The sequence below is a fragment of the Chinchilla lanigera genome, unplaced genomic scaffold (assembly GCF_000276665.1).
Source record: "Chinchilla lanigera isolate Chin_1 unplaced genomic scaffold, ChiLan1.0 scaffold00027, whole genome shotgun sequence".
In the NCBI taxonomy this organism is placed as follows: Eukaryota; Metazoa; Chordata; class Mammalia; order Rodentia; family Chinchillidae; genus Chinchilla; species Chinchilla lanigera.
In genome coordinates, this window is record NW_004955428.1 from 5220223 (window position 1) to 5232118 (window position 11896).

Here is an 11896-nt window from a genome sequence, read left to right on the forward strand (position 1 = left end):
TAGAGAGGAAAATGTGTTTATAGAGCTTAAGTAACTTGTCTAAAACTACCTAGGGCTAGTGAGGCATTAAGAAAATCTGATTTTAAAGCCCAGGCTTTGGTGTGTCTTAGATTGATGTTAGATTAGAGTTTAAAAATTTATGCATTTCGTAGAAAGAGTCATTATTTTTTTTCCATGAGGTAGGCTGCATATCTTCCCAAGAACTCCTAAATGTCCTATCTGCATCCTTGATATCCATAACTCTATTATCCAATTTTTCCTTGACTTATGAGGGAGGCATGCCCTGACAAACCCATGTTAAATTGAAATTATCATAAACTGAAAGTGCATCTGCCACACCTGACCTGCTGAACACCAGCGCTTAGCATCACGTGCACTGTAGAGTACCTGTTTTTCAACCTGTGGTCCCCCAGCCTCTGACAGGGAGTGGCAGCTCACTGCCACTGCCTAGAATTGAGAGAAACAGAGTACCTGACAGCACATTGCTAGTCTGGAAACAGAGCTTTATTTCTTACCTTTACTTTTAACAGCACAAAAAGAACAATTTAATTAGAAAAACTCAGGGTAAGTGTAAACGGCTGATGTAAGCCTTCAACTCAATGGAGTACTTTCTAATGAAAATTAATTGATAGTATATGTGGGAAGTCTTTTGTGGTTTTTTTGCTTGTTTTAATTTGTTTTGGTAGAAAAGCATTCAGAATCTACCTGGCTTTCTCTTGTAGCGTGGGCAACAAAAATTCCAGGTATAGCTTCTGTTGATTGCATATGACTTTCACACAATCATACAGTCAAAAACTCCTAAGTCTAGCTATCATAAGTTGGGAACAATCTGTGTTTACAGATGTAGTTAAATTAAGGTTTTTAAAACTGGGAGATCAGCTTTGATTATCATAGTGTGTCCACTGTATCCACAGGGAGGTGCAGAATCAGATAGAGAGGAATAGGAGAATCATCCTTTCATATATCTACTTGGAACAAGCAATATACTTTGGGTTTCGAAGAGCAGTAGCAGGTTGGGCATGTGAGCGATCAGGGGGTATCTCAGATTCTGACCATAGGGGAAATGGTGACAAATCTTTTGAACCTGAGACTGATATTCACTCCCTCCCCTCAACCGTATTCTGGCTGAGGAATTGAGATATAACAGTACATCCAGATATAGGGGAAGAAATGTTACGGAGAAACCTAGAAATGGGGAGGAGTGCTATGGAATCAGGCAGACACCACCATGCTACCAAGGGAATGATAAATTTGCCAGTTTTTAGCACAAGTTGAAAACATCAGAACATCTATTGTTGTTGAATTGTGTGTAATGATCGAAAAAGTACATGAAATAAAAGCCTTCTCTACCAGAGTAGGCAATGTGAGTTCTGTATGCTTTTTTTTTGTCCAAACAAACAAAAGCAAGCAAACAGAAAAAAGCTTGCTGCATATACCATCAATTGATTTTCATTAGAAAATTCTCCTTTGAGCTTAAGTCTTACTTCAGCTATTTATAATAGCTGTGAATTTTTCCAATTAAATTGCTCCTTTGTTGTTAGAAATAAATACAAAGACATCTTCATCAGAGAAAGAATAGTTTTGTGTTATGGATACTTAGTGGATTCAGTTGGGGAAATTGAATAGTCCAAACCATAACAAAATATTCAGCTTAAAAGGTGGGGAATGAGGATAAAATGATGCTCAAAATACATTTTTGTGAATTTGCTATTTTCCCGAGTGTGCCATGGAAAAATATCTCTTTGGAAGCCTTTGCATGCCACAGATTGCCCGTATTTCATCTTTTAAAACAGCAAAAATGTTTTAGGTCTGTCAAATCCATAAAAATGGTTGGCTTCAAATTTCTTCCTCTCATGTTTAAAAATGTGTAATATAAACATGAGTTATTGTATTGGATGCTTTTCTTGTGGCACTCAGTGTTAGTCTGTTTGTGCTGCTATAACAAAATCCCATCGATCCAGTGCCTTATATGTAGCAGAAATTTATTTCTCACTGTCCTGCCAGTAGAGAGTTTATGCAAAGGAACAAGCAGGTGTGGACTCTGGTGAGGGCAGCTTCCTGGTTCATAGGTGGCGCTTTGCATCACTGTTTCCTTTCCTGGGGCAAAAGAGCTTTAGGTCCCTCTTTTCAAAGGGCATTAATCCCTTTTGAGGGCTCTGTCTCCCAAAGCCCTAGCTTTTAACATTGGTGATTAGGTTTTCAGTGTGTGAATTTTAAGGGGACACTAGCACTCAGATTCTAGCACAGTGTAAATTCAAATGATCTCAGAACCCCTAGCCAACTACAAATTTTTAAAGAACGACTTCCTTTCTTCATGTCCCCTTCCTTTTCCTGTTCTTTCTTTTCCTTCTTTAAAATGCAAACAGTGTGGACTCTGCTTGCTAGGAAAGGGGCTGTGACACTAATAGGTGCCCATAGAACCCTCGTTTCATTGGCATGTTGAATACCAAGACTTCAAAGCTGTAACTGGTCCAAAGAACTACCTTCTCATCACAAAACCCAAGCCACAAAACTGTGGTCAATTAACTAGCTGTGCCAAAAGCGATGCATGTTGCAGCTGAGTATTTCAGTGAAATCGATGCATCCAGACTTGAGGTTAGTGGAAGAAAAAGGCCTCTGCCAGATTAAAAACTCACTTCTAGCCTACAAGTGTGCAAACTTTGAGCTATTGTCAATTATGCTGTATTTGAGTCTGTTATCCCCAAGCATAGCATAACTACCTGCTACCCTTCAAATTTTAACTTTGCTCTTTGAGTCAGCTTTGCTTATCATCTTCCCCCTCCTTCTCAGCCTTCTTATGAGCAGCTGTCAAGTCTTTTTGCCTTTCATTTCTTTTTCCAAAAAAGTAGTTCCATATTCATTGACACTTTCTCAGCATATAATATATGTTGTTGGTTAGCTGCAGCCTGGCTTTCCTTTTTTAGTTCTTTTGCAAGCTGTTGTGCATTTGATCATTGTGGGGTTGTATAGGACAGACTGCTGGGTTTCAGCTTGCTCATTTACTTGGCAGATTGATCAATTCAGCGCTTTAGTGGAAGACGAAACAAATGCACCATATTGATATGTTTTGTCATTTGAGCAGCTCTTTCAGAGATTCTCCTCTTTGCCACTCACCTTCATCTTCCCTACTTTTTCAGCTCAGTCCTGTTCCTTCCCCAGCACATGCACAGAGGCATACAATCTACCCTCAGGGGTTGTAACGAGGCACTAAGCCTGCATTTCTGAAATTTCTGCTCCTCCTGTTTGTGTTAACCAGTCTGTATATTCTTTATCCCTTACATTTTACTAGATCATCAGCTAGGGTTTGGTGCATGTGTGTGTTTTATTGTTGAGATCTAAAATGGCCCCCCAAGCCTTGTGTGTTTACAGGGTGATTGGATTATGAGGTAAAATATCTGACTTGCTGTTCAGAGGTGGACCCAATGGAAGAGACAGGTTACTGTGGACATAAACTGGAAGGGTGTATCTCTCTTCCCAGCTCCTCTCTTCGTTATAATGTGTTTCTGGGGTTGTGGTTCTGCAAATATCAGAGAATAAAGTTGAACCTAAGAAGGAAGTTAGGAAAGTTTCATTGGAAATAATTAGAAGAAGGAGAATAGCTCCTTGATTTTCAGGAGGAGTCCCAAATGGGATGACCACATGACCGCTCCATTTTGAATTACTTATAGGCAAGTAGGGTACAAGACTTACTTAATTGCTTAGGTTTTTTTTTTTTTTTTTTTTGGTACAGGGATTTGAACTCGGGACCTTGCACTTGCCAGGCAAGTGCTTGTGCCGCTGAGCTATATCCCTGACTTTAATTGTTTAGTGATGACCTATCACAGGTGGCTCCATGGTGGATTTAAAATAAGCAATTGAGACTCAGGCTCTCCAGCTCAGTTCTTTCACACTGTGTTTACAATAAACAGGAATCGCAGAAGGAGCTGATTAAATTGCTTTATAATTTCCTTGAAATTCAGGATTTTAGTAAGGATGTACCTCCCTTCAGGATCTTAGTAGGTAGTGGGCTGTGTTCCATGCTGCCTGAGGAAATTCATTCTTTGTCTAAAGTACTAGCTCATTGTCTAATTTTTTCTTTCTTTTTTTGTTTTGGTATTGTTAATAGAACTCAGGACCTTGTGCTTGCCAGGCAGGCACTTTTGCTGCTGAACTATAGCCCCGGTCCCTTCACTGTCTATTTTTAATTTTTATCAGTATAGTTGGTCATCCTATTCTGTCTCAGGCCCTTCCACTACCTAGTTGCCTTACTCATAAAATAACTAAATAAATTTTTCTACACCTTGAAACTGTCTGCTTGCTACCACTACTGAGATAAGAGATTAGGGCAGGGCTGGCTAGGAAAGCAGGCATGACCTGTGAATTGAAAGATCCTGAACATACGCACAAAATGTTCCCAAAGCCTTGCATGTGGACTTCTCTGGAGAACTCGAGCAGGTTTTCCATAAGATGGCCTAGAATGATAGCCTGAGACATGGAATCCCAGCACCACCGCTGCTCAGGACCCAGCTGTAGAAGATTTTGCTGGTTTTCTTGAGATTTGGACAGAATAGAAGGAGATGTGCACCATGAAGAGCTTGCTGTCATCTTTCCACCATAGGCCACACTGTGTTTCCCAGATGCAGCATGTACTTTTATTTTTGCTTTTACCTTCTTTTTCTCTTTACTTGGCCCAATCTCATTCTACAGAGCCAGTTTCTCCCCTACTCTTCACTTTCACCATAAACCTTGTCTCTGTGTTTTGCTTGTTGAGTCCAATTCTTTGTTTGAGGGGAGAAGAACCTGGAATTTAACTCCAGAGCAAGAGGTGAGCAACCCAGAACTCAGTAATGTTTAGTAGGAGAGCCACTTTTCGAAGCAGGGTACCTGATAACACCATGATATAAGCAGCTTTCCTCTGCCAGACAATTCCACCATGCCCTTCTGCCTTGGAGCCAATCGACTATGAACTGAAACCCTTCAAACTGTGAGCCAAAATAAATCTTTCCTCCTTCAAGTTGTGGGTGTTGATTAGTATGTCTCAGTAATCGGGAAAGTGTGCATGTGTGTGTGCGTGTGTTTTACTGGATTGACTCTAGACCTTTATACTGAGCTACACCTGAAGCTCATTTTTTAATTTAATTTTTTTATTTTGAGACCAGATCTCACCAAATCACTAAATTGCCTGGACTAGGCTCAAGCTTGCAATCTTCCTGCTTCTGACTTCCCGGGTAGTAGGATTACAGGCTTGTGTCCTTAGAGGTTTTTTTTTTTTTTTATTACTATGTTAGAAACTGATGAATACACACACACACACACACACACACACACACACACACTGAATAAAAGCTATTTATTCAAGAGAATCTGATAATAGCTTCAATAAAACACTGTTATTGTAAGGCATTAGTCAGGACTTTTAAACAATTTATTATAGTGTATTTTTCCTTTCAACATTATTCCTTGTAGATTTTATTCTGCTTGCTTTTGCTTTATTTCACAATTATGCTTTCAAAACTGTAATAAAGAAGAAAAAAGAACTATTGCTCTGAGAATCGGGAAAGAATTCCTCTGAGGCAAAACAGTGTTCCTTGAGGCAAGGGCCATGGCAGACTGTTTGGTTCTTGGAAAGATGTCTTTTAGTGTAGAAAGGGTCCGGGCCAAGAGTAAGGCAAAGGCGGACAAACTGCTCTGAATGGTAAATAAGATTCTGAGTTTCTCTAGGATGTCTGAGCTGCAGAGAAATGATGAAAGTACGTGAAAGAAGCCGGACCTAGAACTTAGGCAGTGGTTGGTTCTCTTTAAAAGGAGAATGGCAGGGAAAAGTCTTCAGTACCAGAAAGGATGAGAGACTTTAAAAATGGGTGCTTATGGGGGCTGGGGATTTAGCTCAGCGGCAAAGCGCCTGCGTGGCAAGTGCAAGGTCGTGAGTTCGGTTCCTGGTACCGGAGAAAAACCAAAAAAATAAAAAAAAAATAAAATAAAAATAAAAATGGGTGCTTATGGTTGGATATGGGGTGTCTCCCAGAGTTAGGTGCTGAGAGCTCGGCCCCCAGAGTGGCAGTGTGGATGCTGTGGAAGCTTTAAGGGGGCCTAATGGAGATGATTAGGTCCAGGAGGTGCCGCCCTTTGAACAGATCAGTGCCAACCTGGCAGGACCGGGTTGACTCCCAGAGACAGCAGGTTTGTGAATAAGCCCCGCCTCTTCTGCTCTCTTGCTTCCTTGTTTACATCGATGGCCTTTCTGCTTACAGCAGTTGCCTCTCTGCTTCTCCACAGTGTTAGGATGTGGTTCTGGGCCTCTCCAGGAGTTAGTGCAATCTTGGTTGGGCCCCTTCATTGTCAGTCATGAGCAGAATACATCTCTACTTTGTGAATTACCTATCCCAGCTACACAGCATGGACTAAAACAACAGGTGTACCTAGCTGTCAACTTTAAGTTGTTCCTGTATTGTTCTGATATGTTGACACCATTCCTCCAGCTCCTGTTCCACCCAAATGTCACCCTATTCTCTCAGACACAGGCAGATGTACAACTTGGAGCAGTTGCTATTCGAGTGAGTATGAAAGGGTTGAAGACTGCATCCCACTGAGTGTACAGAGGAGGAAAATCAAAGTATGAACAACTAACAGAAGAACGGTAATGATACAAAATTCAGTAAAAGTACAGTGCCCAGGGAGGTATGCAGAAATGTCATTACTGTCCTCTCCTTTCTCCAAATCTTTAACTTATATGACAGGTGTGATTATTCAGATTTATGTAAAATGACACCCAGGGGCCAACATATGCATCGAAATATAATCTACATTTAGGAAAGAACTTGGAGGATATCGCATGATGTCAGCTTTGAATTCTGTATTTATGTGCCTTGATGCCCAAGAGGTGAGGAAGAAACAAAAAGGAGGCGAAGGGGAAAGGAGGAAGAGGAGAAATGAGAAGAAAAGTGTGTCAGTGTTTTCCTCTATGGAGCACATGAACCTTTTGCTGGTGTCCTTTCTTGTTCCTGTCCTTACGCTCTTTTTTTTCTTTCTCTTCTTTTCCCCTTCCTTCATCCCTTCTTTCTTTCTTGCCCTCCTGCATTTTCCTCCTAGGAATGAGATCGCAGATCGGGGTAGGAAGGGTGTGTGAGGACCTTGGGAAGAGACAGCATCTACTTAGCAGTGCTGCCTTCCGTTTGGTTTGAGCTACACTGTGCAGGGATGTGATCGTGCATGTGTTCCCACGGAAGCCTCTGTGTTCACTGAGGTGAAATTTTTGTGGAGGCCAAGTGTGGGCTCTTTGTGGCAAGCCCATCAGAACATGGGAGAAAAAGGAAAGAGAGAGAAGGCTAAACAAGCAAATGGGTTTTTAGAGAAATGCAGCACTGAGCAACCTGGGGAAGATAAGGAAGAGGGACTGGTTTTAACTGGCCACATTGCTCTATGTGTTTTGGGATACAAGTCCTGCCTTTCAGCCTATCTCTAAGTTATTTAGATTTCTTTAGGTTTTCCTACAACATAATACAACTATAATCAAACTATTAGCTGTAAGTGTCATGAAGGCAGGGACCAGAGAGTGTTTATATAATGCCAGGCACACAACATTAAGTGTTGCTGAAAGAAGAAATACTTGGAGAGATGTTTAGGGAGAAGACAGATGGAAGCAGTCAGCAAATTTACCCATCCCTTTCAAAGTGAGTGCTCCACTCACAACAAATTGTCAGCTGGGTAATAAAGAGGAAAAATAACTGTGGGTCTGAGAACTGGGAAAGAATGGCACTCCATGTACCGTTCAAAGGATTTTCCAGTTGGACCTGGTGGTGCTCACCTGTGATCCCAGTACTCTGTAAGGCTGAGGTAAGAGGATTGTATGTCTGAGTCCAGCTTGGACATTTTAGTAATTTGGCAAGACTCTGTCTCTAACTAAAAGTAAAAATAAGGAAATAAGCTTGGGATAGTACTCAGTGAGAAGCACCTGGCTTAATCACCAGGGACATGGAAAAAAAGAGGCATATTCCACTGAAAGAAGAAGTGGCTTAGTAAAATTAGTTCACATGTTTATTAACATAAACAGGTTCAGGAATGATTCAATTATAGCAAATAATTTTACATTTTTGGACTTTAGAACTCATATATTCTTCTTTGAGAGACCTGTCATAGTTAGTCCTTCTAATAGATGTTGTTTTAGTGAATTCTGGCCTTGAATTTCATGGTTTTTTTGTATAATTTTTTTTCTATATAACTTTTGTATAACTCGTTACTAAATTTAACTAGTTTTGAACTAATAGTTCATTACTTGTCTTGTTTAATAGGTAAAATATATGAATTTATTTACATTACAGACAAAAATTCTCCATCCCTCCCCCTTTCTGCAACACTTTCATTTTTTTCTTCAAGTAAATTCTTTTAATAAGCACTTTCCTGGTACAAAGTACTAAGTACAGGGCTCCCAACAAATTATTCCACTGAGTACTAGTGTTAGTCATATTGTACATATTCAGTCAGTATTAATGAAGGGAGTAGCCTTCTCAGAGATTATAAGACTTCCTGGTTCTCAAAAGAACAAGTAGTGCAAATCTAAGTTCAGACTTGTTTGTGATTATATCATGATGACTCAAGATTATGGGTGAAATCAAGGCCTCCAATCTTTTAGTAATATGAACTTTTAAAATGAAAATACCATAATAATTATGGTGTTTCAGATGCCCATATGACCTATACTTATGCTTGCACTTGTAATTTTTCTTACATTTCTTCTATATACTTTCTATTTTGTTTGCATACCTCTTAAAAATCATAATACAAAAAATTTTAAGATTTTAAGTACTGTATTTATCAAGGTGTTTTGAAATTGCTCACTTATGAGTGATTTTAGGTGTTTAATATGAGCTTGAAAGTTTTATAATTGTACTAACAATGTTACCAAAGAGTACCTTCTGGCATTTCCCAATGATTGATAAAAATTTTTGTACCACAGAGGACTAAGTGCTTTTCACAAAATCTCTTTGTCTTTCACCTCAGAGTTTAGGATTAATTGAGTGAAATAATTATAGGCAAGACTGGACAGAGGTAACAGATCCCCAGATTCCAACAATTTGCTGCTGGTGTGTGCTTCCAGTCCTTACTAGAAGGGATCGTGTTCTGTAGGGCTATCATCAAGTTTGAGATGTCACACTTGTTTATTGTACAGTTCAAGTCAAATTCATTTCATTGGTGAAAGCATTGTACCTCCCCCAGGAAAAAAGGTTAGAAAATAATATAACACAGTGTGCTCAATATTATGATTGAAATCAAGGCTTATAATCTTTTAATAATATGAATTTGCATTGAACAGATATTATTTTGACACATTTTCCTGAGCTCAGATCTTATTTTTATTACATCTTTTTTTGTTTTTGCTTTTGAGATAGGATTTTTCTATGTAATCCAGGCTGGCCTTGAACTCACTATGTGGCCCAGGTTGGCCTCAGACTTACAAAGACCCTCCTGCCTCTACCTCCTGAATGTTGGGATTGTAGGTGTGTGCTACTATATCTGACATCTATTTTTATTTTAAAGGAATAAAACTAAATATGCAACCAAAACTATATCCCTGTAACTCTTTGCTCTCTTGTTTCCTCAAAGGTAATCAGTATTCAAATGTTGGAAAATCCCATGGGTATTTTTCTTCTTTTATTACGTATGGAAAGGATTCATAAACGATGCAGAAAATTGTACACTTTTAAACTTTACATAAATAGTATCATGCTGTGTGCATCCTTCTGCAACTTGCTTCTTTCACTTAACCCAATGTTTTTGAGATGCTAATTCATGCAAATTTAGTTTATATACTTTACCAGAAGTAATAAACCAGAGTTTATCTATTCCCCTATGGCATTTCTACATTTTTGCTGCTAGAAAAAAAATATTACTACAATGAAGAATTGCTATGTCTCCTGAGCACCTGGATGGGAATTTCTTTAGGGAAGCTATCTGCAGAGATTCTTAACTCACAGTCAAAGTGCAATTTTAGCTTTTCTAGATAGTTCTAGGTTACTCCCTAAAGTCTTTGTATGAATTTACACTCGTGGATCAATATTTAGATTTCCTTTTCTCCATAGCCTTACAAACAGATAGGTATTACCCATTTTAAATATTTGTGAACTTGAGAGGTGAAACCTTAACTCTTCTTTCTTTTACCTGTGTAAAATAACTGGTTGAGTTTTACTACTATGAAATCAGCAGATAAAACTAGTTTCTATTTCTTTTAGGACCTCTGGTACCAGGCATTAGCATTCCTTATTCTCTTAGGTTAATGACATCACATCATAATTAGTCCGTGTATAGCTGTTGATCTAGTTTAGCTGTTTGTTTGTAAATAATGATATAAGTGCCCATGAATTCTCAAATATTCTTCCCTTGCATCCTGTGACCTGGGCTTTTAAAGTGTTTTTCATTTCCTCGCCTTTTACAGCTTTCTTCTATTTAACATTATGTTAAGAGTCACCCATGCTCTTTCATGCAGCTGTAGTGTCTTCCTTTTAACACTCTGTTGTGTAAATAAAACACAATTATATTAGTGAGTTTTCCAGTTGAAGCAGATTATCGAACACCCACAATTTACAGAAGAAAAGGGTTTATTTGGCTCATGGCTCCAGAGGATTGAGTTCATGGTCAACTGCCTTCCAGATAGTAGAATCATGGCAGAAGGACATGGCAGAGCAAAGCTATTTAGTTCATGGCAGAGAAGCAGAAGAGGGAACTAGCATGTCAGAGAAGGAGCCAGGGACCAGATACAGTACCCAAGGTCACACTTCCATGCCCCATGCAAATACACCCAGAAGTGTGCTCCTTCAGTCTCCTAGGTGACTCCCGAGCCAGTCAAGTTAACTTTCACTAAGCTTAACTTCTACAGCACGCTCACCAGTCTACATTTGAAAGCAATTTTAGTAGTTGATAATTTTTTCTTTTTGATTATTCTTGTCAGTGCAGTCCTTACTCAGCACAAGAACAAGGATTTCTCTTAATCAAACTGCTATAAATAGAATTTATAGGTTTAGGTTATGTAAATTTTCACTGTACTGATCTTTGAAAATTTTTATTAGAGTTACCAATAAAACCATTCAGATTGTGTATTTATTTTGTGTTTAGATTTTAACAGCTTTTCAGTTTCTTTAGCAGATATAGTACCAGCCAGGTGTTCTGCCATCTCAACTCAGTTTTGTTAGTTAACTTTCAATAGTATGTCCATTTGTCATTTCAGCTAGGATTTTAATCTAATTCAAAAATAAATTGACAATATTTAATTTTCATTTTTAAACTTCATTATATCATTAATATTATGCCTCCTTTATTATTCACAATATTATGTCTCTATTACCGAATGTTTACTTTCATTTTGCTGTGATTTTTTTTTATTTTAAAGAGAGTAGTAAATGAGAAACAAACAAACAAAAAAAGTAGAACAGTAGCAACATACCAGTATCATGAACATAAACAAATCAAAGCAAGAACATTCAGAGTGACGCAGGGTCTCAAGAAAAAATAATGCAAATCAACAGTGATTGTTACATTACATATCACTATCCTCAACTATATTGCTCTGATTACCAGATATAAAAATGAAAGATTGCTCAAACCATTAAAGAGAATAAGAAAATAATTCTTCAATAAAACACTAGAGATAATACAGAGTTTCACTAGACAAAATGGTGGTAGTTCACCATTGTAATTCTCTTGCATATTGTTACCTTCAAATCAGTTGCTCAGACCACCAGACACAAGCATGCAAAATCAGTGAGAACATAAAAAACTATAAGTATTAACTGTTCATGTCAATACACCGTCAGATATCAACAATACAGTTATCATAGCTATTCATATATATATTTATATTTTGCATTCTTTCTTTTTTCTTCTTACTCTCACCCCAGTCATTCTTTCCTTTGAGCAATTTCTTTCC